At 36.9% G+C, this 26246-nt stretch overlaps 1 long non-coding RNA gene across 1 annotated transcript; it reads right to left on the reverse strand.

Annotated features, from left to right (window-relative positions):
- Positions 1 to 1609: 1609 nt before the first annotated feature.
- On the reverse strand, positions 1610 to 26246 carry LOC136397718 (uncharacterized). Its single transcript, XR_010749905.1, has 3 exons — positions 26162 to 26246; positions 4705 to 4811; positions 1610 to 1650 (listed from the first exon to the last, which is right to left on the reverse strand). It is a non-coding gene; the product is annotated as an uncharacterized lncRNA (long non-coding RNA).

The following is a 26246-nucleotide window of genomic DNA, read 5'->3' on the forward strand; positions in this document are numbered from 1 at the left end:
ATTAACATCAATTATTCTTTTCCAAGGATCTTGGTCATTAATTTAGTTCAGTTAAGGATTATCAGAAGCTAGAGAATATCTCTAGTTTTATAACAACATAAGCTTCTGCTCTGCAAAAAAAGCAGCTGATTGCATTATTATTATTAAAAAGTAAAATAAAATAAAGAAATCAATTTTCAGATTTTACTGAAATTTCTTTACTCTCATTAAACTATGTGCTAGCCCATATATTTTTCATGTCATAAAGTGTCCAATATCAACTAATAACTGCAGGTACATAGGTCAATAGAATGGCCACTAAATTAAGGAATGAGAGATTATTTTCTGTTTACTTCAAAAACTGTACCCAAAGACTGCAGTAGATATGATTAACCTTCAGTTGCCCAGGAGTATTAATGTCAATTACACATTATGTGTGACTTTGAGCAAGTGATAGAGCCACACTCTGTGTCATGATAATGAAAAACAGTAGGTCTCAAAACACCCCATGTGAAATTTTTGCTGTGTGAAATGGCCAATATTGTTTGTTGTGTAGAATCTGATTACCTGTATTGTTCGAAATGGACAAGGATACCTAGGATGAAATGGACAGATTGCCTAGGCAAACCTAATTCTTACAGGCATAACAAAAGTTGACTATGTGTAATAGCGGAAGTGTTTGAAAATGCTTTTGATTTTAGAATGTTATAAAATACAAATAATGGCAAATGATTAAAAAATAAGACAAATCTTTTTCAATATTTTATCCCCCTTCTAATCATAACCATTCATCTTCTCTCAAGCTCCTCGAACATTAAATGGAAATTATTTCTTTTGAATTCCCAATTTGTAGCCCCCTGCAGTCAAGCTTTCACCTGCTGCTTTCCACTGAAGTTCTCCAGCCTCAGGTCATCTACAGTTTCCTAATTGTCCTATCTGATCATCTTCTTTCAGCTCTTGTAATATTTAATCTTTCCAGACTGTTTAGAACTATTTGGTATTTTCTTCTGTTGGAAACTAAAACTTCTCTTGAATTACAAGGCACCAAGCTTCTCCTCTTTAATTTGAAACAACCCCTTCCTCGTATTCTTCTCTAGCTTTTTCTTATCTACCACCCATCACATTTTGGTGTTCTCAGTTTCTATTCTCGATGTATTGTCTTTGTTCAATCTCCAAAATCCTAAGACATAAGACTTGGTAAAATTCTAGTATATATCACTAACTGTTCTTTTTAGCTCAAGGTCCTTATCAGTTTGTCTACTGAATATCTAGACTGCGATAATATACATATAATTAAATCTAGATATTCAGAAACAATCATATATTCCCACCTCAACTGTTTTGCAACTTTATTCACTATTATACTGAAAAAGTAGAATTCAAGATATATATATTTCTTTGCTTTTAATTTCTGTGTTCATTTGCTTTTCGTGTTTCTTTTATTCTTATAATTGTATTTTTTTTCTTTTACATATATTTAATCAGACCCCAAGTTTTATAGTTCTGCCCCCTTTGGATCTTTCTCTCCAATTTCATTCCTTATTGTTTATTTCATAAACTTCTTTTCTTTTCTTTTTATCTTTTTATAACATACCTTTTCTTTCCAGATATCCAGATAATCTCTATGTTCCTGCTTTTGGTCTTGATTCCCTTCAGTCCATCTTTCACAACCTGTAAAATATTCTTTTTAGTGTAAAAATCTGACTTTGTGACACTCCTGATCAAAACCTTTCAAATGATGTTTGTGGTATTCAAATTATGTACAAATTTCTTATTATGCCAATACTGGCTCCCAAGATATGGCTCCTGAACTTTTTCTGTACTTATCCTCATACCATCAGCTTTACACTTTATTAAATTCTCAATTTTATGCTAACTCAATTGATATAATTTATGTATTCATCTGTTCATCAGATTTTTAATAATTTACTCTATAGTAAACCACCTTGTGGGTATTAGATATACAGAAGTGATTGAAATATATGTAGATCATTCCTTGGTCATTCACCATTTAACAAATATTTATTGTGCTTTATTGCATGAGAAAATCCTGTGCTAAGTTTAGTGGTACAATAGGGAAAAAAAAAAAAAAAAGATACAGCTCATGCCCTTACAACACTTTCAGAGTTCTGGGGGAGGAAAAAAACATCAAAGCTTTTTATAAGTAGAAATTTAATTAAGAAAATAGAAAAGAGTATGTGGTACAAAGAAATATAAGAAAATTTAACTTAGTAAAGTCAGAAAGGACTCTCTGAGAGAAAAATAAAGTTCATTAAATAGAGATTTGAATGATAATCAAGAATAAATTACTTATAGAATGGATTTAAGACCACTTAGCTTGAGAAGACATTTCAAAATTCTTTTCTGGAGGGATCATTATTAGTAGAAGAGCTTGAAAGTAGACTGATACTGGAACGTATGGGGTGTAGTGTGGAGTGGAGGAATTTTAATGCCAAATGATACTATCACTTATAAGACCACATTAAGGAGTATTTTGGTTTGTATAGTTTTGTTTTTGTATCCTGTGTGTACTGAAGGGTTGTAATCATGTAGGGAATGGCAGTGTTAATAGAAACAAATCTGTATTTGAAAAGATCAGGTCAGCTTCCACGTAGATAATTGAGTAAAAACTCTCCAAGAGAATTCACATATACATTATATAGGAAACTATATTGCAGTATAACTGGAAAAATAATGGAAGCATGAACTTAGGTGTTTGTGGTAGAAATGGAGATAACTGTCAGGCAGAGCAAAAGCACTTCCATTTTGCCCCTCCTGACTCCCATTTTCACTAGGACTTTGCAGGTTTAAATTACTACTATCTAACCCAAAAGGAACAGACATGGTTGAAAGACTCAAAGGTTATAAACACCTTTTTGGTATTCCTGGAACCAACTCACCACAGACTGACCCACCTACATTCCAAGGAGCAGATGAAGTTCTACCAGCTCCCTAGCAACATGCATGTAAGCAGGAATATTCAAACCCTATAAATCTCCCAGCCTCCCTCTTATCCGGGCTGACATCTTTTTCACTCTTAATCCATCTGCACCCAGATGCACTAATAAAGTACATTGTTTTACCTCCCTTGGTCCTGTGCAATTCTTCTTGGCAAACCTAATAATAACTATACTTATTCAAAAGACATTTAAGAGATAAAATAAATATAATTTATAAATAAATTTACACTAGTAAAAAAAAGAGTAATCAAGAATAATTTCAAGCTTTTTGCTTATATTGCACAACTAGATGGAGAAGTGACAATTATGGTGAGCTAGTAAACTCTTTTTTATCATGTTTAAGAAAAATAAAGTGGGAAGTCTCAGTCATTTAATTTGGCACATGCTGTGTTTGATGGATTTTAGAAAACTCAAGTCGATTAAGGTGGTGAATACACAATGCAATATTCAGATGATGTATTGTAGCATTGTACACCTGAAACTTGTATGATGTTATTAACCAATGTCACCCTAATAAATTCAATAAAAATTCAATTGAAATAATTAAGTAGGCACAAAAGTACAAAAATTATCTCTGAATTATAAAAATAATTGTGTAAAATCTCTTTATAGGTGATAAATTATAGACATGAAGTATATATGTCCTTATTTATAAAATACACATATATAGATGGAGTGCACACATGAAAAGAAGAGTTTTCAGGAATAAACTGGGATATGAAAAACTATTGAAGTCAAAGGATAAAGGGTTTAAAAATGTCAACAGTTCTGAATGTTTCTAGTAGATTATAATATTGGCTGAAAATAACTCTTTCCATTTTATATTATGAAGTTGCTGTTGATTTCTTGAGAAGTGATGATTATGAAAACCAGATGAGAATGTTCTCAGAGAAATTAAAATATACTTTTTTATACTTTAAAAATATATAAAAATAGGCCCTGGCTGGTTGGCTCAGTGGTAGAGCATTGGCCTGGCGTGCAGGAGTCCCAGGTTTGATTCCTGGCCAGGGAACACAGGAGAAGCGCCCATCTGCTTCTCCACAGCTCCCCCTCTCCTTCCTCTCTGTCTCTATCTTCCCCTCCCACAGCCAAGGCTCCATTGGAGCAAAGTTGGCCTGGGCACTGAGGATGGCTCTGTGGCCTCTGCCTCAGGTGCTAGAATGGCTCTGGTTGCAACAGAGCTGTGCCCCAGATGGGCAGAGCATCGTCCCCTGGTGGGCATGCTGGATAGATCCCGGTCGGGCGCATGCGGGAGTCTGTCTGACTGCCTCCCCATTTCCAACTTCAGAAAAATACACACACACACACACACACTATATATATATATATTAAAAGTTACAAATAATTCTCTGCTTACAGACCTAGAAGAAAAAAGGGTGGGACTTCTGAAGGAAGTGACATTTAGATTGACCCCTATAGAAAGACAAGGAATCAGCAAGAGAAAAAACGTAACAAGCACAAAATGAAGCATGTGCAAATTCTCTAGGAACAAGAGATCAACAAGGTTGTACCATTACTATAAAAAAAGAGAATAATTGCCAATAATATCTCAAAAGTTACACAAGACAAAGGCCATTCAAAACTGTTGAAACAATTTGATGGAGCTTTTAAAAAATTAATAATGGAAACTTTTGAAAGTTTATTTCTAAAAATATTTCAAGAAAGAACATGACATGACATGATATGCATTTTAAAAAGACATTAGGTCTATTTGAATGTTAAAGTTAAAGTCAGATTGTAACAGATTAAAAAATGAAAAACTTACCTCTCCAGCGATGATGGACTAAATTTAGAGAGGAAATCTTTCTGTGTCTTAAAAAGAGGAAATATTGGGATCTTTATTTGCCACGTGGCATCCATACCAATCTTTATCTGAAAAGCATAGAAAACAAAGTAATAACATTCAACTAAGTGGAAGTTTAGGAGAGAGTATTATCATAAGTGAATTTAATAAGTAAAGATCACCAGGCATTTAGAGAATAAATAGAAAAATGGAGAAGTGACATACCTGAGTCATGAAAGAATAAGAGTTTTTTTCTTAAATTTTAATAAGACAAAAAGTTGTAGAAAAATTCTGAAGCCAGTGATAAAAAGCAAAAAAAAATTGACCTTTTCTGCTGATTCTTTTATACTCAATGTGTGTGAGAATAGACTCTACCCAAGAGAGCAATAAGAGAAAGCAATATGTCCTAAGAAAAGAGCCAAGTTACAGCAAGGCTAGAAGTTGGAGGAAACCTTTGGAATAGAGATTGAAAATATGAAATTATTAATTACAGAGTAAGTGTTGTAAAAGGCTAAATAAGAGAAAGAGAGGGGAAGACAGAGAGAGAGACAAAGTATTGGGGGGATTTGTTCAGTTGAATGAATAAACAGTAAGAAGAGACTATAGGAGAAAAAAAAAAGTAAGTCTCGACATTTGTAGCTTTGTCCATGCTTCCTCTTCTTTCTCAATGCTCTCTGCTTTCCTTCTTTACAATTTTTATTATAATCTAAACAGACATTTTAAAAATCATTCTTAAAACACAGTCAATGAAGTTTTGTTTATTCACATTTCTTTTTCAATCTCTAATGGACAGCAAACTCATTGAAAACAGGAATTGGTTATTATTAGATTTTATTTTTCTAACATCTAGAGTGTATCTAGGGGCTTATTCATTGCCTAATACTTATTTAAAAAATGAATTACCCCTTGAATATGTACATTTGTGTGTAGAATAAGATCGATAGCGCCAAGATTTGAAAGTATAAGCTGAAAGGATAGCTTTATTGGCTTCCTCTCTAAAGTGGAAAAGTTTATCCAGAATGACCTCTGATTTTCTTCTGACACTGGAGAAATTATGACTTCTAAATAACTAATCTTTTTATTTGTTCAGATGTTACACCAGTGGCTTTTTCCCCATTTTCTCTGCTAAGATATATAAGCTAGTAATGAGAATTTTTTTTATAATTTTATTTATTTATTTATTTTTAATGGGGTGACATCAGTAAATCAAGATACATATATTCAAAGATAACATGTCCAGGTTATTTTGTCGTTCAGTTATGTTGCATACCCATCACCCAAAGTCAGATTGTCCTCTGTCACCTTCTATCTAGTTCTCTTTGTGCCCCTCCCCCTCCCCCTCCCCCCTTCCTTCTCCCTCTCCCCCCTCCCCCCGTAACCATCACAGTCTTATCAATGTCTCTTGGTCTCACTTTTATGTCCCATCTATGTATGGAATAATGCAGTTCCTGTTTTTTTCTGATTTACTTATTTCACTCCGTATAATGTTATCAAGATCCCACCATTTTGCTATAAATGATCCGATGTCATCATTTCTTATGGCTGAGTAGTATTCAATAGTGTATATGTGCCACATCTTCTTTATCCAGTCATCTATTGACGGGCTCTTTGGTTGTTTCCATGTCCTGGCCACTGTGAACAATGCTGCAATGAACATGGGGCTGCATGTGTCTTTACGAATCAGTGTTTCTGAGTTTTTGGGATATATACCCAGTAGAGGGATTGCTGGGTCATAAGGGAGTTCTATTTTCAGTTTTTTGAGGAACCACCATACTTTCTTCCATAATGGTTGTACTACTTTACATTCCCACCAACAGTGGATGAGGGTTCCTTTTTCTCCACAACCTCTCCAACATTTGCTATTACCTGTCTTGTTAATAATAGCTAATCTAACAGGGGTGAGGTGGTATCTCAATGCAGTTTTGATTTGCATTTCTCTAATAACTAAAGAAGATGAGCATCTTTTCATATATCTGTTGGCCATTTGTATTTCTTCCTGGGAGAAGTGTCTGTTCATATCCTCTTCCCACTTATTTATTGGATTGTTTGTTTGTTTGTTGTTGAGTTTTAGGAGTTCTTTGTATATTTTGGATATTAGGCCCTTATCTGAGCAGGTGTTTAAAAATATCATTTCCCAATTAGTTGGCTGTCTGTTTATCTTGTTATCAGTTTCTCTTGCTGAGCAAAAACTTCTTAGTCTGATGTAGTCCCATTCATTAATTTTTGCCTTCACTTCTCTTGCCTGTGGAGTCAAATTCAACAACAACAAAAAAATACCTAGGAATAAACATAACAAAGAATGTAAAGGACCTATACAATGAAAACTATAAACCATTGTTAAGGGAAATCAAAAAAGATATTATGAGATGGAAGAATATTTCTTGTTCTTGGTTAGGTAGAATAAATATAATCAAGATGGCCATATTACCCAAAGCAATATACAAATTAAATGCAATTCCCATCAAAATTCCAATAACATTTTTTAAAGAAATGGAGCAAAAAATAATCAGATTTATATGGAACTATAAAAAGCCCTGAATAGCCAAAGCAATCCTAAAGAAAAAGAACGAAGCTGGGGGCATTACAATACCTGACTTCAAACTATATTATAGGGCCACAACAATCAAAACAGCATGGTATTGGCAGAAAAATAGACACTCAGACCAATGGAACAGAATAGAAAGCCCAGGAATAAAACCACATATACATAGTCAAATAATTTTTGATAAAGGGGCCAACAACACACAATGGAGAAAAGAAAGCCTCTTCAACAAATGGTGCTGAGAAAACTGGAAAGCCACATGCAAAAGAATGAAACTGGACTACAGTTTGTCCCCCTGTACTAAAATTAACTCAAAATGGATCAAAGATCTAAACATAAGACCTGAAACAATTAAGTACATAGAAGAAGACATAGGTACTAAACTCATGGACCTGGGTTTTAAAGAGTAATGAGAATTTTTGACACTGACCTCTCTTTTGGGTACCTTCTATGTCAAGTACCTTATCACTTACCTTTCTTTTAAACTTTCTGAAGTATAAAGTTAATTTTTATATCAACTATCTTGAAGAAAAATAAAAATTTTTGACTAGGAAGCGTCCAGCTCTAAATATCACATAGATGCCATGTTTCTTAAAATTCAATCCCTCATTTAATTTTATATTTTAAATTATTTGAGTCAGTCATGAAATGGCTTAGTACTGTTTCCATTTATAAGCTGTAAAGTATTACAGAAACTTGGAGTAAATAGTATCTACAATAAAGTATTTGTTAGAAAATTGATTCTAGAAAATTTTAATAAAAATATTCACAAAACACTTTATGAAATTAGTTAAATAGTTTGCTTCTTTATATGCAACAATTACATATCTATTATAAAATTATGTACATGGGTTACTTTAAGCATATTCTCTAAAAGATAAACTGTGGAGAATTACTATTAAAAATTCTTACTCTTTTTTAACAAAGTTTTCTTTCTTGGTTTAGTTATTTTTATTTTTATATGTTCTTTGAATAATATTTCTCTTGATCCCTGAAATGTTTAATTACATTTGAAACACCTGCCTCACACATCTGATAAAAAGTTTGGATTCTATAAAACACTACTTACAAAACGTTTAGCACAGTTAGATGGCCAAGTATTCTGTCACCAAAATGGAATTATTAACTAATGGAAAGTGGAATATAAAGAGTTTTAAGAACATGGGAAAGTGGACCAAAGGAAATAATAAATTGAACCCCTGTTCATATGTTCTGAATTGACTGTTGTTCAGATGAGTCAATACCCTCTATGCAAGGGACAATGAGATCAAGGCCTTTTTTCCTTATTATCCATGGAGCCTTCAGCTAGTTAAAAAGAGGTTTGGGTTTTTTATTTTTTGTTTTTGTTTTTTTTATTTTTTTTTAAAGTTCATTTTTTACTTATTTTTTTTATTTATTTATTCATTTTACAGAGGAGAGGGAGAGACAGGGAGAGAGAGAGGAGAGACAGAGAGAGAGAAAGAGGGGAGGAGCTGGAAGCATCAACTCCCATATGTGCCTTGACCAGGCAAGCCCAGGGTTTCGAACTGGCGACCTCAGCATTTCCAGGTCGACGCTTTATCCACTGCGCCACCACAGGTCAGGCATGTTTTTTATAACACTTAAATTTTCCACTCATCTTTTAATTTGCCATGAGATACACTATTTAAAATTAATTATAGTTAACACCTTAATATGGCCTGACCTGTGGTGGCGCAATGGATAAAGTGACAACCTGGAATGCTGAGGTTGCTGGCTCAAAACCCTGGGCTTGCCTGGTCAAGGCACATATGGGAGTTGATGCATCCTACTCCTACCCCTTCTCTCTCTCTCTCTCTCTCTCTCTCTCTCTCCTTTCTAAAATGAATAAATAAAATCTTTAAAAAATTAAAATTAATTATAGTAGTGATTCTATAAAATAGTTGCCAAATGGCTTAGAGCAGAGAAACAAATCTTAGAATTTTGTCTGGGACCCATGAGGTATGTAGATGAGTCTAGAAAGCTGAAAGCTCCTGAAATGAGGTAATTTCTGTGTCAAAAGTCTCTTGTTTTCACTTATCAATTTGTTCACTTAATGCTGAAGAGAAGGGAACACATGAATAATGTGACCATAAATAATTTTCCTTTGTATCATGTTAATACCACAATTCACACATGTTCTCTGATTCATACCTTTGCTCTGTGCATGGTCATTTCACACCACTGCCCTTCTCTTTGCATCTTTGATTTGCAAGCGTGACGACAGAAATAAAAAGGTAGCACATAAAGGCTTAAGCGAAAACATTTTTACTTGCCATTAAGTCAATAAACATTGTTTGCACAACATGATTCCCTAGGTGCCAAGAGGAAAGAACAAGTATGAAGTATCAAAGAAATCAATTATATTGACACTTTTGAAAGAACAAAATTTATTTAAATCTTCTGTGATCATAACAAAAATTAATATAACATCATTAGAATAAATAAACATAAAAGCAAAACAAAGCAAAAGGGCTGATTGTTTTTGTACTCTTACAATGGAAATATTTCTTGAGAAAGTTCTAAATGTGATATTTAAAGAGAGGTAAGATACGAAATGACACACTTTCGATTCTAATTCATGGGCAAGTTTTTAATAAGCAATAAGCAGCTGAAACAGTAAATCATATGTCGTGATAAAGATTATAGAAAGTGTAAAAACTAAGAGCAGTAAATTCAGTTGCTTTCTTCTGTAGCTCTTTTCACTAAATCTTAATTTATTAGTCTTAAGTCTACTATGAAAAATTACTACACACGTGGTGGTTCAAACGACCAAAATTAATTTTCTCGCAGTTTTGGAGGCTAGAAATCTGTAAACAAGGTGTTGCCATGGCCACTTTGTCCCCAAAAGATATAGGAAAGAATTTTCTCCATGCCTCCTATAAGCATTCTTTGATTTGTGGCCTCATCACTTCAATCTCTGCCTTCATGGTCACATCTTATCTTCTTTTTTATCTCTTTCTTATGAGGACAAATATAATTTTATTTAAGACACATCTGGATAATCTGGGGTCTTCCTTTTAAATGCTTAATTTAATCATAACTTTCGATATATAAAGTAATATTTACAGTTACAGAGGATTTGGACTTTTTTTTGAGGGCCAGCATTTAGTCTATTACAATAAGAACAAAAATTGTATCCTTAATATAACCTTATTTAAAGATAATATGTCTTGCATAAGAGGAGAGATAATGAGATGGTGAAAAGGGTAAGTATTTTGTTATATATTAAATCTCTTCAATATTCAAGTATCTCTTGAAAACTCTAGAAAGGTGATACGTTTAATATTTTTAGTCGCATCAATCTCTGACTTGCTTGTTCTACTTTCTGGTCCTGTATTTAAAATTTATAACAAAAACAGCTTTGATCTCATTTCCAGGAAAGCCAGGTCTTATCCTACAAATTGCTTTATCCTTGAACTTTTAAAATTCACTGTATAAAAAAAAAAATAGAAGGACAGATAGGCTGCTCATATGAAATGATGATTTCATGTCACATCTCAGTTTTCTTATGGAGAGGATTCACAAGCCACCATTTTGCCCTGGGGGAGAAATGTTGCCATTTTCACAGCAAAGTGTTTTTGTGCAGCAAAATGACAGTTTTCTTCAACAGTAAAACCGAATTAACTTCTGAGGGAAAAAAAATGCAGTAAAAATGTCAACCTTATAAAATATATCATGTTTTGAACATTTGCACATGTTTTTGACTGACCTGAGCAAGAAAGATAATGTCCTCAAGGTACTAGTGAAATCAGGGACTTGGAGGCTGAAGGACAGGTGGGGTGAATATGGGAGAGCTAAGAACAAGGTGGAGGGAAGGTGAGCATGAGAAGAGAAATTGTATCTAAGTTACAGGTATAGAGCTCAGGTATGGAGCTGTTTCTGGATAATAGTATGAGTATAATTTTTATTTGTGCAATATTATTAGACAGTTTGAAAGATCTATGCAAGTCTAGAATCAAAGTAATACATGTATGAACAAGAAAAGCTGACTTGTCTCAGAAGAAAGTCATTTTTTCTTCCCTTCCTCTCTCTTTCTCATTCTTCCTTCCTTCTTCCCTCCCCTTGTTTATTTCTTTATTTCTATAATGCTTTTCTGTTGGCATTGCCCACAAACATAATAGGTTTCAGAACAATTATTTACAGTTCATTGTGACTTTAAATTTAGCCACCTTTCTCTAGTTTGCTCACTTATTCATTAATTAAATGTTCACTGAACATTCTCTCAGAGAAATGGTTTGGCTTACAGAAAACAGTATTTGTTCATAGCCATTAAATGTATACAGGTGAAACAGCACAAGCCATAGGAGCCAGCCATTATGACTCCTTATCATCTGTTAGAAGAAGATTTCAACCACGATAGAGAGTCTCCTTTTTAATTTTACAAAGAGAGCTAATCCACCATGTTTTCTCCTGATTAATGAAACAAAACCAAGGAAATTTAACATCCTGCCCTACCATGAATGACACAGGTGAAGACAAGAATGAACTACTATTAATAGCAATAACAGTTGTATAACTGTGTACAATTATTTATTTTCATAAATGTTTCATTTTCCTTTTTAAATTTTGTCATCACAGTTATCATTGAAGTAAATAGGAAAGATAATCATATTTGAGTCCAGAATAATCACAAAAATAGCTTCTGAGATAAAATATTAGGCTCACTGTAAACTAGGCAGATATCTGAGTGAATGACTGTGGTTTCATATAAGAGAAGAAATGTTTCAAGAAGCCCAGGTCTTGGCTTAGTTATGTAACTTACTGTTTGATTCTATCTTTGGGCCTCAGTTCCCCTCTTTGTGCAATAAAGAGAAAATAGTCTATGATTTCTCAGATTCTTTTCAGCTCAGGAAGCACACGTTCTAGCAACCCTTTTTGGCAAGAGTGTTGCCTTTTCTTTGTGCATAAAAAACTTTTACTTTGATCTGTTAAATTTCTTACTCTGGTTCATGAGAACAAACTTCACTTTTGATGTCAAGACTTGCCTCAATGTGACTTCAGAGAAATAGGATTGCTTGGAATAAGAGGATAATTCCAGGTCTTAGAGTTGTTTGTGTTTTTTTTTTTTTTTTTCCTTTATACAGTTGTTTGTTCATAAGGCAGCAGCCTACTCTCTTATATTTGTTCTCCAATAAATACCCCTGTCTACCAACTGCACCATCTTGTTTTACCACTCTAAGTGGTATAGCTTATTATTGCCAGCCAACTGATCAGATGAATAAATCTACTTTTTAACCGTGGCTAATGTGCAAGCTATGTTCAAAACAGTACTTTACATGTAACCAGAATTCTTCAAAGATAATAATACAATTACAGCTTGCAGTAAATTGAACTCTCCATATGTTTTGCACATATCCATGAAAAAATCAGGTGTTTCCTAGTCAATAAAGAATGGAGCAGGCAGGGCCTTGCATATAGTATCAACTTCTGCCCAGATCTCTGTTAAGGCACTTGTTTTGGTCTATAGTCTTCTGTATATATTCTGATACAGGATTCAAGAATATCCTGTATCATCATGTACTAGGATGCCTTGGGTGTTTTGTGAAAGAGAGAACATTTTTTTTTTTTTTTTTTTTTTTTTTTAAGTTTTTTTTTTTTTTTATTTTATTTATTCATTTTCAGAGAGGAGAGAGAGAAAGGGAGAGAGAGAAACAGAGAGAGAGAAGGGGGAGGAGCTGGAAGCATCAACTCCCATATGTGCCTTGACCAGGCAAGCCCAGGGTTTCGAACCGGCGACCTCAGCATTTCCAGGTCGACGCTTTATCCACTGCGCCACCACAGGTCAGGCCGAGAGAACATTTTTTCAAAGAAAGTATGCTATAAAGCAGACAGAATCTCAGAATGGATGTAGAATCGAAGTTAAAGAAAAGGTAAAACATTATATGTATACTGTAAGGTCGGTGGATAGAGGAATGGTCACATAGGAACTCAGACCCACCCACTTTGGCTAGGACCGCCCACAATCAAGCCCGCCAAAGGAAACTTCCCAGGAACCATTTGGAAAGAAGCGATTGTCTGCCAGCCAGTGAAATTTTACCACGTCATAGTAGCTCCACTTCCCTAGAGGAACCCTTTAAATATCTCCCACACAGTTTAATCCGTGCAACTTCCCTGACCTCCATCTATCCTCCATCTTTCTTTCCTCGGGGCCAGGGAACCTTGCCGGGCGGGATATGCGCTCTGTACCCAATAAAGCCGTTTATTATTCCACACTTTGCGGCTCCGGCCCCGTTCCTTCCTTCTCAGCGGGGAAAAATACCTTACATTTTTGGTGCCGAAAACCCGGAAGGAGTTAGAAGTCTGCAAGGACCACTCCTTTCTCCTCCCCTCCGAGAAAGAACCAGTATCTCTGATCTCCAACCCACTTCGGCGCACGGTGCGGTAAGTCCCCTGCCTCCAGCTTTCTTCTCAGTTCTTTCCTCCGAGGCTCCCTGTCCGAAACCGTAGCTACGTCAGGGAAAGTCTTTTCTGTCCGTCCATCCATCTGAGTGAGCGTGTGCTTGTGGAGACCTCCCCAAGCACATCCACTTTCATCCGTGGCTGGACATTGAGTTTTTAGGACGCTAATGCTCAGGTCTGATCACTCCGAGAACTGAGTGCGCTGTGAGGGCACAGGAATTTCCCTCCCTAAGGAAGAAGAAACTGTTCTTCTTCTCCACTGTGGCCAGGCCACAGAACCCACTCAATTAGCCTCCTGAAGGGACTTTCAGTTTTAACACCCTCACCAATTTAACTATCGCCAAAAAAGCTGGGAACTGATTGGAGATCTCTTACATTCATGGCTCCTAATTATTTGCGCAACCGTCCTTAATCTCTGTGCTGCCTGTTCCACCACGCAGGCCTTTTTCTGGCCAGAGAAACCTCACCTAAAGCCTCTATTCCTAATCTTACCTTCTCCGCGGACTCCAAACTCTCTCTCCCCTCCCTTCTCAAAAACCTGTTTCTTATTCGCCATCTACTACCATCTCTTTCTCCTCCCCTGCTGGCCAGGGGCCCCTCCCTTCACTGTGTTCTCTGATCCCGCCTCCGTCAGGCCTTTCTCAGCCTGGCATTGGCTCTTACACCAGTTTTCAGAATGTCCAACCCCAATTTTCTTACAGGAAGTTCCTGCCCTGTCCTGCCTTTGGCTCCAGCATTTTTCCTGCAGGATCTGGGTGCCGGGCTCTGCATGAGCCCTCCTCCCCTTATTCCCAATCCCCCAAACCCCTATCCAGAACCTGTGAACATGGCATTTAAAGTTTTTAACGGTCCCAACTAGTAGAAACAGGCCTGTTCGCCAGGCCCCCATGCAGCAGAAGGTAACGCTCCAAACCCCGACTCTTGTGGCAACCCTGAGACTAGCAGAGCCACCAGCAGCTTGCTTTAAGTGTGGCAAGCAGGACCACTGGCCCCGGCAGGGCCCCTGCTGGTGGCTGCCCACTGAGCCCTGCCCTGACTGCAAGCAGCCCAGTCACTGGCGGAGTGAGTGCCCCTTTGGGCAACAGGTTTTTTCCTCAGCGCCTCTATGTGGAGGACAAGCCGCCCAAATGGAAGGCCAATCCAGCCAGGTGGGTGCATCGCTCGAACTCCTAGGACACGGCCTGGACTCAGAGAACCCAGGGTTCTGCAACAAGACCGCATCTGCGAAGTTTCTCCAGTCACAGCCACACAGATGTTCCTCTTAACACCCCTCAAAGCCACCACCTTCTGATCTCCCCCTCCCCATGATGCCCCTATTCAGCAGGAAGTAGCCAGATGAATAAACGGTGCCCTTTTTCTATTTAACACAAAAGGTCAGAATGTAAGGTCGGTGGATAGAGGGATGGTCACATAGGAACTCAGACCCGCCCACTTTGGCTAGGACCGCCCACAATCAAGCCCGCCAAAGGAAGCTTCCCAGGAACCATTTGGAAAGAAGCAATCGTCCGCCAGCCAGTGAAATTTTACCACGTCATAGTAGCTCCACTTCCCTAGAGGGACCCTTTAAATATCTCCCACGCGGTTTAATCCGTGCAACTTCCCTGACCTCCATCTCTCCTCCATCTTTCTTTCCTCGGGGCCAGGGAACCTTGCCAGGCAGGATGTGTGCTCTGTACCCAATAAAGCCGTTTATTATTCCACACTTTGCGGCTCTGGCCCCGTTCCTTCCTTCTCAGCGGGGAAAAATACCTTACATATACTATATCAATTCATTGGGTATTAATAGTTTTTAAAGGCTTTTTTTAATTTTTAAGAAAATGTAAAGTTAAAGGTAGTTAGAAAAGAAAAAAATATTCTTTCTTCAAATAAGTGTTTGCCTTTCCTGTCCACCTATTTATTCATAATTTTAATTTTCTCCTGTCATCTTCCATTCTCCCTATTTCTTTAGATAAAAAGATTATAAAAATATTTTTAAAATCAAATAAGGTTTTAGAAGATTTTATTAAAAAATAAATACTAAAGGAAGTAACAAGATCTATTTGTATGCTCTTCTGTCTATAGTAGCATACAAATATATATGCAGCCCATAATCTGTCTTTTATTTATTTATTTTTCTGAAGCTGGAAATGGGGAGAGATTGTCAGACAGACTCCCGCATGCACCCGACCGGGATCCAACCGGCACGCCCACCAGGGGCAATGCTCTGCTTCTCCGGGGCGTCACTCTGCCGCGACCAGAGCCACTCTAGCGCCTGGGGCAGAGGCCAAGGAGCCATCCCCAGCGCCTGGGCCATCTTTGCTCCAATGGAGCCTTGGCTGTGGGAGGGGAAGAGAGAGACAGAGAGGAAGGAGGGGGGAGGTGGAGAAGAAAATGGGTGCTTCTTCTATGTGCCCTGGTCGAGAATCGAACCCGGGTCCCCTGCACGCCAGGCCGACACTCTACCGCTGAGCCAACTGGCCAGGGCTGTCTTTTATTTTTATTATAGTTTGTCCTACTCTCTAACTCTTGACTTGTTTTAGTATGTAATAATAAATAATTTGGATTCAATTTCAAGTATTTCTCAAATCATAATGCCATTTTGAGAAAAATGACAAAAGCAAGATTACTGACCATATATTACTCAAAGGCTTTTATTTCATCTGATCCTTTATTTATATAAGATACTTGATTTCAGCATGCATTCAAATTTACCAATACTAGTTGATTTGTAATCCCCCAGGAGGCTTGTTTTTCTTAAATAACATGAGATTAAATATCAGATAAGTTGCCTGTTTTCTAAAATGTGCTGATTATCTTTTGTGTGCAGTACTTATAAAGAGCTGCTCCCCTTTTGTCTATGTCTGGCAAACTTCATACAGCATAGTACCTATACTCCCTGCTCTCTTTTTCAGTGTGGATCAGCCAAGGAAAATCTTAGGCAAGAGGTGGAAGAATAAAAAAAGAGCATTCTAGATCCCTGTTTTTCTTTCTGCGTCCATGCTTCAAGAGCTGGGATGCATTCTTAGAGACACCACTCCTGCTGCAAACCTTTCCCTTTTACGTCTCTCAACTTCACTGAGCATCAGAACCACTTGTTTTTTTCTCTCTTGCCCTAAAGGCCCTGTGATAAAAACACCTTGCTAATCATCTAAAGTCAGTTCCTTGGAAAATGAACTTTGAGAGAGATCTTTCTGGATGTTCCTTCAGGAGAAACACCTGCTGAGATGAAGGGAAGTGGATTGGGACAGAGAGAAAAGTTGTCCCTTGATGGCCCTCAGAGGAAGTTTGACTCCCAAGGTCCACAGTCTGGGCCTTTGCATTCTCTGAAGACCTGTAGATGGTTGTGGGTTGCCCAGAGGAGGGGCATAACTTTGGTACAGGCAGCCCTCTTAGGTAGAAGGCATTTTTGTGAACCCTCAGCCCCACACTTCTCATAGCTGGGAGGAACAGTGGGGAGAGCTGAGCAGACCCAGCAATGTACACTAATCCCCAGGTGTTTCTCCAGCTCTCCTTGGTTCTTGTAACCTTGCCTGAACATCTGTAAATAATCCCTTCATTATGCTCACTTTGGCTAAACCTTTTGATGAGGCATCTGTTTTTGTACAGATCCCTGACTGGTAGACAAAGTATTGGGAGAGATAATGTAGCTAACTTATTACCTTCGGTGTTGGTTATTTATAGCAAACTGAGATTTCTTTAAACTCAGGCAGTTATTGATATTTCCACTTTCAAATCCTGGTTCTAGCCCTTGCCTCCCACTTGCTTTGAGCTATTGTTTAGTTATTTAAAAGATCTGTTCTTTGCCTTCTGTGTAAAATACAAGCAAGGACAGCACCTGTCTCACAGGATTGCAATGCAGATCACACATAACAATCAACTGATTAGTTGTGTACTTGGCACACAGAAAGCATCTAATAAAGATACTTTTTACTATTACATCTAGTTTCATCTAATCTCCAAGAAGCTGCTTTTCTGGGATTGTTTAACAGTTATAGTCCTGGATTTACTATTATGCCTAATTGAATAAAAAATTAATTGCTGCACTGTTTTAGTAAAGTTTATTTATACCCCCTGCCTCATTACATTAAATAGATGCCTAATTTCCCCCCAGAGTTAAACTTTATGAACTAGTACAGTTTTTAAAGATATAAAGCTATTTATAAGTAATTTTAAATATTTATTTCTATGCTATCAATTTTATATGGAAGCTGCTGAACATTAAAAAATATCCTCAAGGATCTAAAATAATGTAAATGTTTTGTTTGTTGTGTGAGGATGGATGATGATTTTATTATTTTTCACCTGATTGTATTGGATCGTGCTGTAATATGTTGTTGTTTTTCATTAATTTAAACCATTTCTTCTACACTTTACCAGCCAAAAGTAAACAGGGTAGCTCACTGACACTAATATTTTTTTAAGTTTTTTATTTAACACATTTAATTTGGATTTTTGATATATACCTTTGAAGCAAATGTAGGAAAAGTTATGTCATTTGTTTTACCCAAATTTTCTGATTTTGGCAAGAAAAGTACCATTTTCCTCCTAATTTTAACAAATGTAAAATTATGTTTTTATGAATCTAAAAATTTGGCCCAGAAATGAAACATAATTTTTGTTTAAAAAAATATCCAAATGAATATTCCCAGTTGTCAATACCATTAAGTGAATTTAAATGTCTGAGAGGTAGAAAATTGTTTTGCATTTTTTTTCTTATTTTTCTGAACTGAGAAGCAGAGAGGCAGAGAGAATGACTCCCAAATGTGACCAAAGAGGTTTCACCCAGCATGCCCACTAGGGGGTGATGCTCTGTTCATCTGGAGCATCGCTTTGTTGCAACTGGAACCATTCTAGCACCTGAGGGGGAGGCCATGGAGCTATCCTCAGTGCCCGGGCCAACTTTGCTTCAATGGAGCCTTGGCTGCTGGAAGGGAAGAGAGAGATAGAGAGAAAGGATAGAGGGAAGGGTGGAGAAGCAGATGCGCGCTTCTCTTGTGTGCCATGGTGGGAAATAAAACCCAGGACATCCACACGCCAGGCTGACACTCTACCACTGACCCAGCTGGCCATAGCCAAAAACTATTTTTTGAAGATGCTATCTGTGATTTTATCATTGAAGACATCCTGATTACCCTGTCTTTACTATTCATTTTCAAAATGTAAATTGGAGGACCTGAAGATAGCAGTAGAGTAGGCAGATGCACAGATGCCCAGCTCTCACCACCAAACTGGAATACAAATCAATTTAGGAAAAATTAGCATGAAAAACCAACTCTGGACTACAAGAGCAGCTCTCAAAAAGCAAGGAGCAAAGAAGAAGCCACACCAAACCTGGTAGGAAGTGCCTTAATCTCCCCTGCTTACAGGAACAGAGGGGAGGGGTGAGGCTGAGAGCCCAGAGGGGATCTCACCCCAGGGAAAAGAGCAGAAAATACTGCTCACAGCCACTTGCCTGGTGACCAGGGAGCGAGGTGTGTTGAAAGAAATGGCTTATCTCCCAAGTGGAAAGGAGAGAGAGAGGGACAGACTGTGAGGGGGAAAGGAATGCAGGAGACCACCTAAAAAAGCTGACCCATCTGTACTGGAGGCGGCCATAGCTGGGGGAGGGACTAATCCTTCCACAAAACAGTACTGAATTGCTTCCAGATCACAGATCTCCAGACATCTCTCCAGCTCCAATCAGTGCAAGAAGACATAGCTGAAAACAAGAAGTGAGGAGGAGGGTCAGTAACTCAGGTCTCCATGGAGTTCTGAGATACACCTCCCCCTACTGAAGCTGAGAAAACACCCTGCCCCCAGAGAGATTAGGTGGTGGAAGAGGCCTTCAGAGTCTCAGGTTACACCCATCACATTCTTGGATACAGTTTCAAGGAAGCCCCCTCCTGAGATCAGTAAACAAGACTATCACCTGTTAAGAAAACAAACAAATCAAGACTTCAAAGCTGACCAATCTGAAAGTGGATTACAAATAATAGCTGATACCAATCCAAGAAGACCTAGAAATAACACAATTGAAAACTGGAGACAGACAAGACCAAGCCTAGACTCAACCAACTCTACAAAAAAAATACCCAAACACCCAGACACAATGAGAAGACAAAGAAGTGCAATCCAAATGAAACCACAAGAGAAAACTTCAGGAGATGAACTGAGTAATATGGAAATAATCAAACTTCCAGATGCGGAGTTCAAAATAATGATTGTAAGGATGCTTAGGGATCTTAGAACAACAATGGATGGTCATTACAAAGACCTAAATAAAGAAATAGCAAGTATAAAAAAGGATATTGAAATATTAAAAAAGAATCAGTTGGAGATGACAAATACAATATCAGAAATAAAGACCACAATGGAAGGAATTAAAAACAGGATGGATAGAGCTGAGGATTGAATCAGCAAGTTGGAGGACAGCTTGAATGAAGGCAAGAAAGCAGAGAAGAAAAAAGAAAAGAGACTCAAAAAGTCTGAGGAAACTCTTAGAGAGCTCTGTGACAACATGAAGAGAAATAACATCTGCATCATAGGGGTTCCTGAAGAAGAGAAAGAACAAGGGATAGAGACTTTGTTCAATCATATCATAGCTGAAAACTTTCCTAAATTAATGCAGGAGAAACTCTCACAAGTTCAAGAAGCACAGAGAACTCCATTAAAGAGAAACTCAAAGAAACCTACACCAAGACACATCATAATTAAAATACCAAAGCTAAGTGAAAATATTAAAAGAGAAATATTAAAAGCTGTGAGAGAAAAAAAAGCTATCACCTACAAAGGAGCCCCCATAAGGGATGACATCCGTCTTCTCAGCAGAAACACTTGAGGCCAGAAGGGAATGCCAAGAAATATTCAAAGTAATGCAGAACAAGAACCTACAACCAAGACTACTTTATCCAGCAAGGCTATCATTTAAAATCAAAGGAGAAACAAAAAGCTTCCCAGACAAAAAACAACTCAAGGAATTCATTACAACCAAACCCATGCTGCAGGAAATGTTAAGGGGCCTGTTGTAAACAGATAGTAAAAATGTAAATTGGAGGTTGATATTTCACTGTATTAGTTTGACTATAGGCAAACAAAAAGAATTCCAGTCATGATTTTGCTCTTTCTGTCAACTTTGCTGAAAGAAATAAGAGATATTTTTCATGAATGTGTGTACTAGCTTTCATTAAGCTTAATGGTGACAAGACCATTATCTTTAGACACTAGAACGATCATACAAAGACATTAGTATGAGAATGGATTATTGGCTAACTACAAACAGCTATGTGGAGGAGGGCTGTACATAATCTTTAAAACCAACTTATAGACTTTAAAGTATGACATCATCATTTTCAATGCTGATTGAAGACTACAAATGATCTGATCAGCAAAACAGTAGAGAAAACTTTGGGTAAGAAAATTAAGCTCTAACTTTATGTGTGATTTTTTGAAATTACAGAGGTACAGATTTTATTTTCATCATATATATACCTGATGAATTATTTATTATTCTAATAAAATAACCTAATTTTACAATTAAAAAATCAGAGACAATTTCATTGGATAAGATGTTGCTCTTTAGATTGCATTTGGTTTTCATGAGCATTCTGATTTTGATTTGAATATTAGCTAGCCAACTGGGGCCTGACAAATACTGAAATATATTTAGTTCACATCATTTAATGTGGGATTTATTCAAATTTTGGTTTCTGTGTAGGTATATATATAAATAGGAACATTTAACTAAAAAACTGGTAAGTGTGGCAAAGTGAAAAAATTTTATAAGTTCTGTTGATTTATTCCTGTTGGGGACACACACACACACACACACTTTTTAAATCTAAGTAAAAGAATAACCAAGAATTGCTATGCCATTCTGTTGTTTCAGATAATGTAAGATTCAGATAGCCTCCGGAAGATTAACCCATAGTATCCATAGAATTATGTGGCATATTACTTCTGGTAATCCAAGTTTATATGAAATTATGCCTTTTATTTCTAATAATATTTTCTTTCACTTTATATGTTTGTATCACTTGAACAATATTTTTAAATCAATTTATTTATTCTTCTATACTACATAACTCCTTTTTGTTGCCTATTTCTTTAGATATGGGCTCTAGAATGACAATTTAAAACCTGAGTTATTTTTGGCCTTGGCTGGTTGGTTCAGTGGTAGAGCATCGGCCCTGATATCTGGAAGTTTCTGGTCAGGGTACATAGAAGTGAACATCTGCTTCTCCACCCCTCCCCCTTTTCTCTCTCTCGCTTTCTCTCTTCCCCTTCCACAACTATAACTCAAAAGATTCAAGCAAGTTGGCCCCGGGTGCTGAGGATGGCTCCATGGCCTTGTCTGAGGTGCTTAAATAGCTCAATTGTTGATCAACAGAGCAGCAGCCTCAGATGGACAGAGTATCGCCCCATAGGGGGCTTGCTGGGTGGATCCTACTTGGGGTACATGTGGGTGTCTGTATCTCTGCCTCACTGCCTCTCACATAATAAAAAAATAAATAAAATTTAAAAAGTAAAACCTGAGTTATTTTTATTAATGATCTGGTGACATCTATTCAAATGGGATAATGGATATTTATCTGAAAATAGGAAGTTATAAAACATGAATGTATTTTGTATGTTTTCTATATTATAAAGTAGTATAATGTTAATGAAAAATCATAGATATCAAGCTTATCTCAGCCCTTCCAGGAGCCCATTAGATCAATAGATCTATTGGAGGATAAAGGAAAATTAGGAAGTTACAAATAGATTGGATTATTCAAATATTGAAATTTATTCAGTAAAACAAGCACTAAGAGAATGAGAATTAATCAGATTTTATTTAATTATTATTCTTCACAAGTAAGATAATGGGTATAAAAGCAAGTGCTAACTGCACTGCAAATATCTCTCTGAATAGAAAGAAAGGTTATATGTGGTTTAAATACAGATGTGTATATATACACACATATGTACACATACATATATACACATATAGATACACATATATTATATATAAATATAAAAAGATGCATAAATAATCCTGAGAGTCTGTAGCTTTGCATCATTTAATAAAATAGATACAGTTTCTGGCTGTAAGTGTTTCTGTCATCTCAAAGAACAATAAAGCAGTAATCGTAGAGCAAACAGAATCCAGAGGTGGTACAAAACATTGTGTGTGATGTGGCACAGCATGGCTATGCACAGTCTCTCTTAAACATCTGCTACAATGAGAATGACCATTAATCTTTTACGTCTTCCCTCCTGTACTTATTCTCTATTTTTTAGGGCAGTGGTAATCTTTGGGGACTCAAATCTGCATTTTCACAGAGCAGCAAATTATTTTGTTCAGATCTTATAAGGAGGCGGTCCATCAGTACTGTGCACAGAATACAGTTTTAGATGCTTTTGAGTAATTAAAAAAATCCTAAATTTATAGCTCCTGCCCTGGTGAAGATCACAGTCTAAATGGCGCTTTAGAAAAAAAATCTAATTTTAAAATAGAAGAAAAATTTTGATAACCTTTTTTTGGTAAAAGTTACATAGTTGTTTTGCCAGCACTAAGGCTTTATTATATCATAAATCAATAATTAACGAGAGACTCGGTTTAGAAAAAAGATTAACAAGAAAAAGCTTTTCATTAAGAAGATTTTCCATTACATGTCATTGGTAATCTGGAAATACATAAATTGATAATGGAAACAATAGTTTTAAGCTCTTTTAGAAATTACTATTATGCTTTCATAGAATGTGATAAAAGAAGGGGCATGTTGATTCCTTGTATCTCTAGTTCAATGTAGAGTTTGAATTGTTACTAATGCTAGTGTGCTATATTCAGTGTAATTAATCTAAGTATATGAGGAGGGGATGTTGGAAAGGGTCTCTTAAAATAGTCTATAGTTCTGCCCTAGGTTTTTCTAAATTTAAAACAACACGTTTACCACTGCATATTTACCACTGAATGTTAAGGTCTTTCTTTTATCTCAGAAAATGAGATAGCTTTTTGAAATTCAGAAATCAGGAGGCATCTGCTTTAAAAAAAAATATGATGTCTTTGTGTGAGAGCTTAAAGGTACAGAGTAATCCACCTGGATTGACAAACTGGCTGTAGCTCTCCTATTATCTTGGGATTCCAATTCTACAATTTAATGTGGCAAATTTGATCCCTAAATTCTTTAGAGTCCCTTGAAAGAGACCTCTCTTGGCTGTTTTCTCTGTGGTGCATTCCACGCACAGATTCTCACTATTGGAGTCCCTTCACTTTCCAAGGAAGTCACTTGGGACAGAACTTATTTCTGCTTGCATAGCCCTTACTGGCCAAATATGATTTATAGCAAGCAATATCTATTGAAATATTCCACCATGAATGGAAGATATAGTATTTCTGAACATAGCTCTTTATTTTCTCTCTTGCCTTACTGTTGACTATTTTAGTATTTTCAGGCATGAAACAGGCACCAGGTCAGAGTTCCTAACTGCAGGGAACACATATGTGACTTGCCATGTGGTTCATCTGAGACCTCTTCATGACTTAAGATAAAAACATTCCACTCCCCTTGGTGGTAGAAAAATGAAGGAACTCAGAGAATACTTTCTATAAGCTAAGTAAGTAAGCAAGTAAGTAAATAAATAAATAAATAAGAAAAAAGCATCTATTATAGCCTGGAAGATTAATCAAAACCATTTGTGCACACATATTATGATTGTTTAGTTTAACTATGAGATGTAATTATTCAAGTTATTTTGAAGAGCTGGCTTCACAAGCATGTGACCTGTACAAACAAAGAGGCACTGTCTTCAGGTCGATTCCACGCTTACATCAGTGCTCTGCTATTTCCTTCTGAAAATTCTTGGTAGTTCTATTTTTGATCTTCATTATATAAATAAAACCCAAAAAGATAAGACACTTGTGCAATACACGTGCCCACTGTCCCTATCTTACCATTGTTTACAGCATTCACGATGCCTCAAAACCCAGAATGCTGGTGAACCTATGACATTTGGGAGTGCAGAAGGACTTACAAAGTAAGGCTACATACATGTGTTAGAAAGAGGAACACTGACAGCCTCATAAGGGTCCACACTTTCTATTCAAACTAAAACTTGCTTTGAACAGAGAAAGAAGGCAATGGTTGCCTGAGAAATACAAATTCCTATAAACTTTGTCATATTCTTTCTGGTTCATGTTACTTTTATCTATGAGCCAACCACATGGAAAGAAAGCAAATGATAGGGCAACCCATAGTTCTTTTTCTTTTCTACACTTTCTCACTCAGTACACAATGAGTAGGGCATGCTGGTAGGAGGTGCACATGAAGGAAGTGAAATAAAAAGTTGATTACTTTTTTTTTTGTATTTTTTTGAAGTTGGAAACGGGGAGGCAGTCAGACAGACTCCCTCATGTGCCCAACCGGGATCCACCCAGCATGCCCACCAGGGGGTGATGCTCTGCCCCTCTGGGGCATTGCTCTGCTGCAATCAGAGCCATTCCAGTGCCTGAGGTAGAGGCCATAGAGCCATCCTCGGCGCCCTGGCCAACCTTGCTCCAATGGAGTCCTGATTGCATGCAGGAAGGAAAGAGAGAGATAGAGAGGAAGAAGAGGGGGAAGGGTGGAGAAGCAGATGGGCGCTTCTCCTGTGTGCCCTGGCCGGGAATGGAACCCAGGATTCCTGCATGTCAGGCCGACGCTCTACCACTGAGCCAACTGGACAGGGCCAAAAGTTGGTTAATTTTGTGTAGCATTTTTACCTTCCTGGAAATAAAGACATATATGTGTATGCACAAACTATGAAATAATAACTATGAGATTTTAGTTTCTGCTACCAGTCAAATGCTTTTACTTGTTTTTAAAACTCTATGATATAATGATGAATGGTACAATTCACAGTGATAATTTAAAATGTTTACTTTACTTATTATGTCATCAAATAACAAATAAATCAGCATGGAAAATTGAGAAAAATATGCAAGAGAGAAAACTACATATTTCTGAATTGCTAACATTACTTTTGCAGCTTTTTGATCAGGGGTTCCACATTTTTATTTAGCAATAGACCCTACAAATTATATAGCTGACACTATTAAACAGCCACTAAAAAACTTATATAAACAAGAAAAATAATTTTTTAAATCATATGGATTTGCCAAAATAATTACTATTCACTTTCTCATAAATATCCTTTTGGGATTTTTTTTCTTTCTACATATTCAAGTTTCTCTTCTCTTTTATGTCTCACCTTCCTTCTTTTAATGGAATTATAGTTACAAAAATATTATTCTCTCTACTTTGAGTGTTCTCCAAATATCTGAGTAATTTGCTCCCCTGTTTCTTCCAGGTTTTCATTCAGATACCACCTTCAGAAAGGCATTGCTGGACCAGCCGCCTGCCACCGCCAACAGCCTTGGTATTTATCCACCTTAATAACCAACTGACATACTACCCAACTTTGTTTATTAGTTTGTTTGTCACTCTGTTTTATTCCACTCAGGTGTTATACCAGAATACCATAGACCAGCTAGCTTATAAACAACAGAAATTTATTTCTTACAGTCTGAATCCCAGGAAGCACGAGATCAAGGTGCCTGCAGATGAGCTGTCTGATGAGAAACAGCCTCTTGATTTGTGGATGGCTG

Source organism: Saccopteryx leptura, chromosome 3, assembly GCF_036850995.1.
Source record: "Saccopteryx leptura isolate mSacLep1 chromosome 3, mSacLep1_pri_phased_curated, whole genome shotgun sequence".
Taxonomy (NCBI): domain Eukaryota; kingdom Metazoa; phylum Chordata; class Mammalia; order Chiroptera; family Emballonuridae; genus Saccopteryx; species Saccopteryx leptura.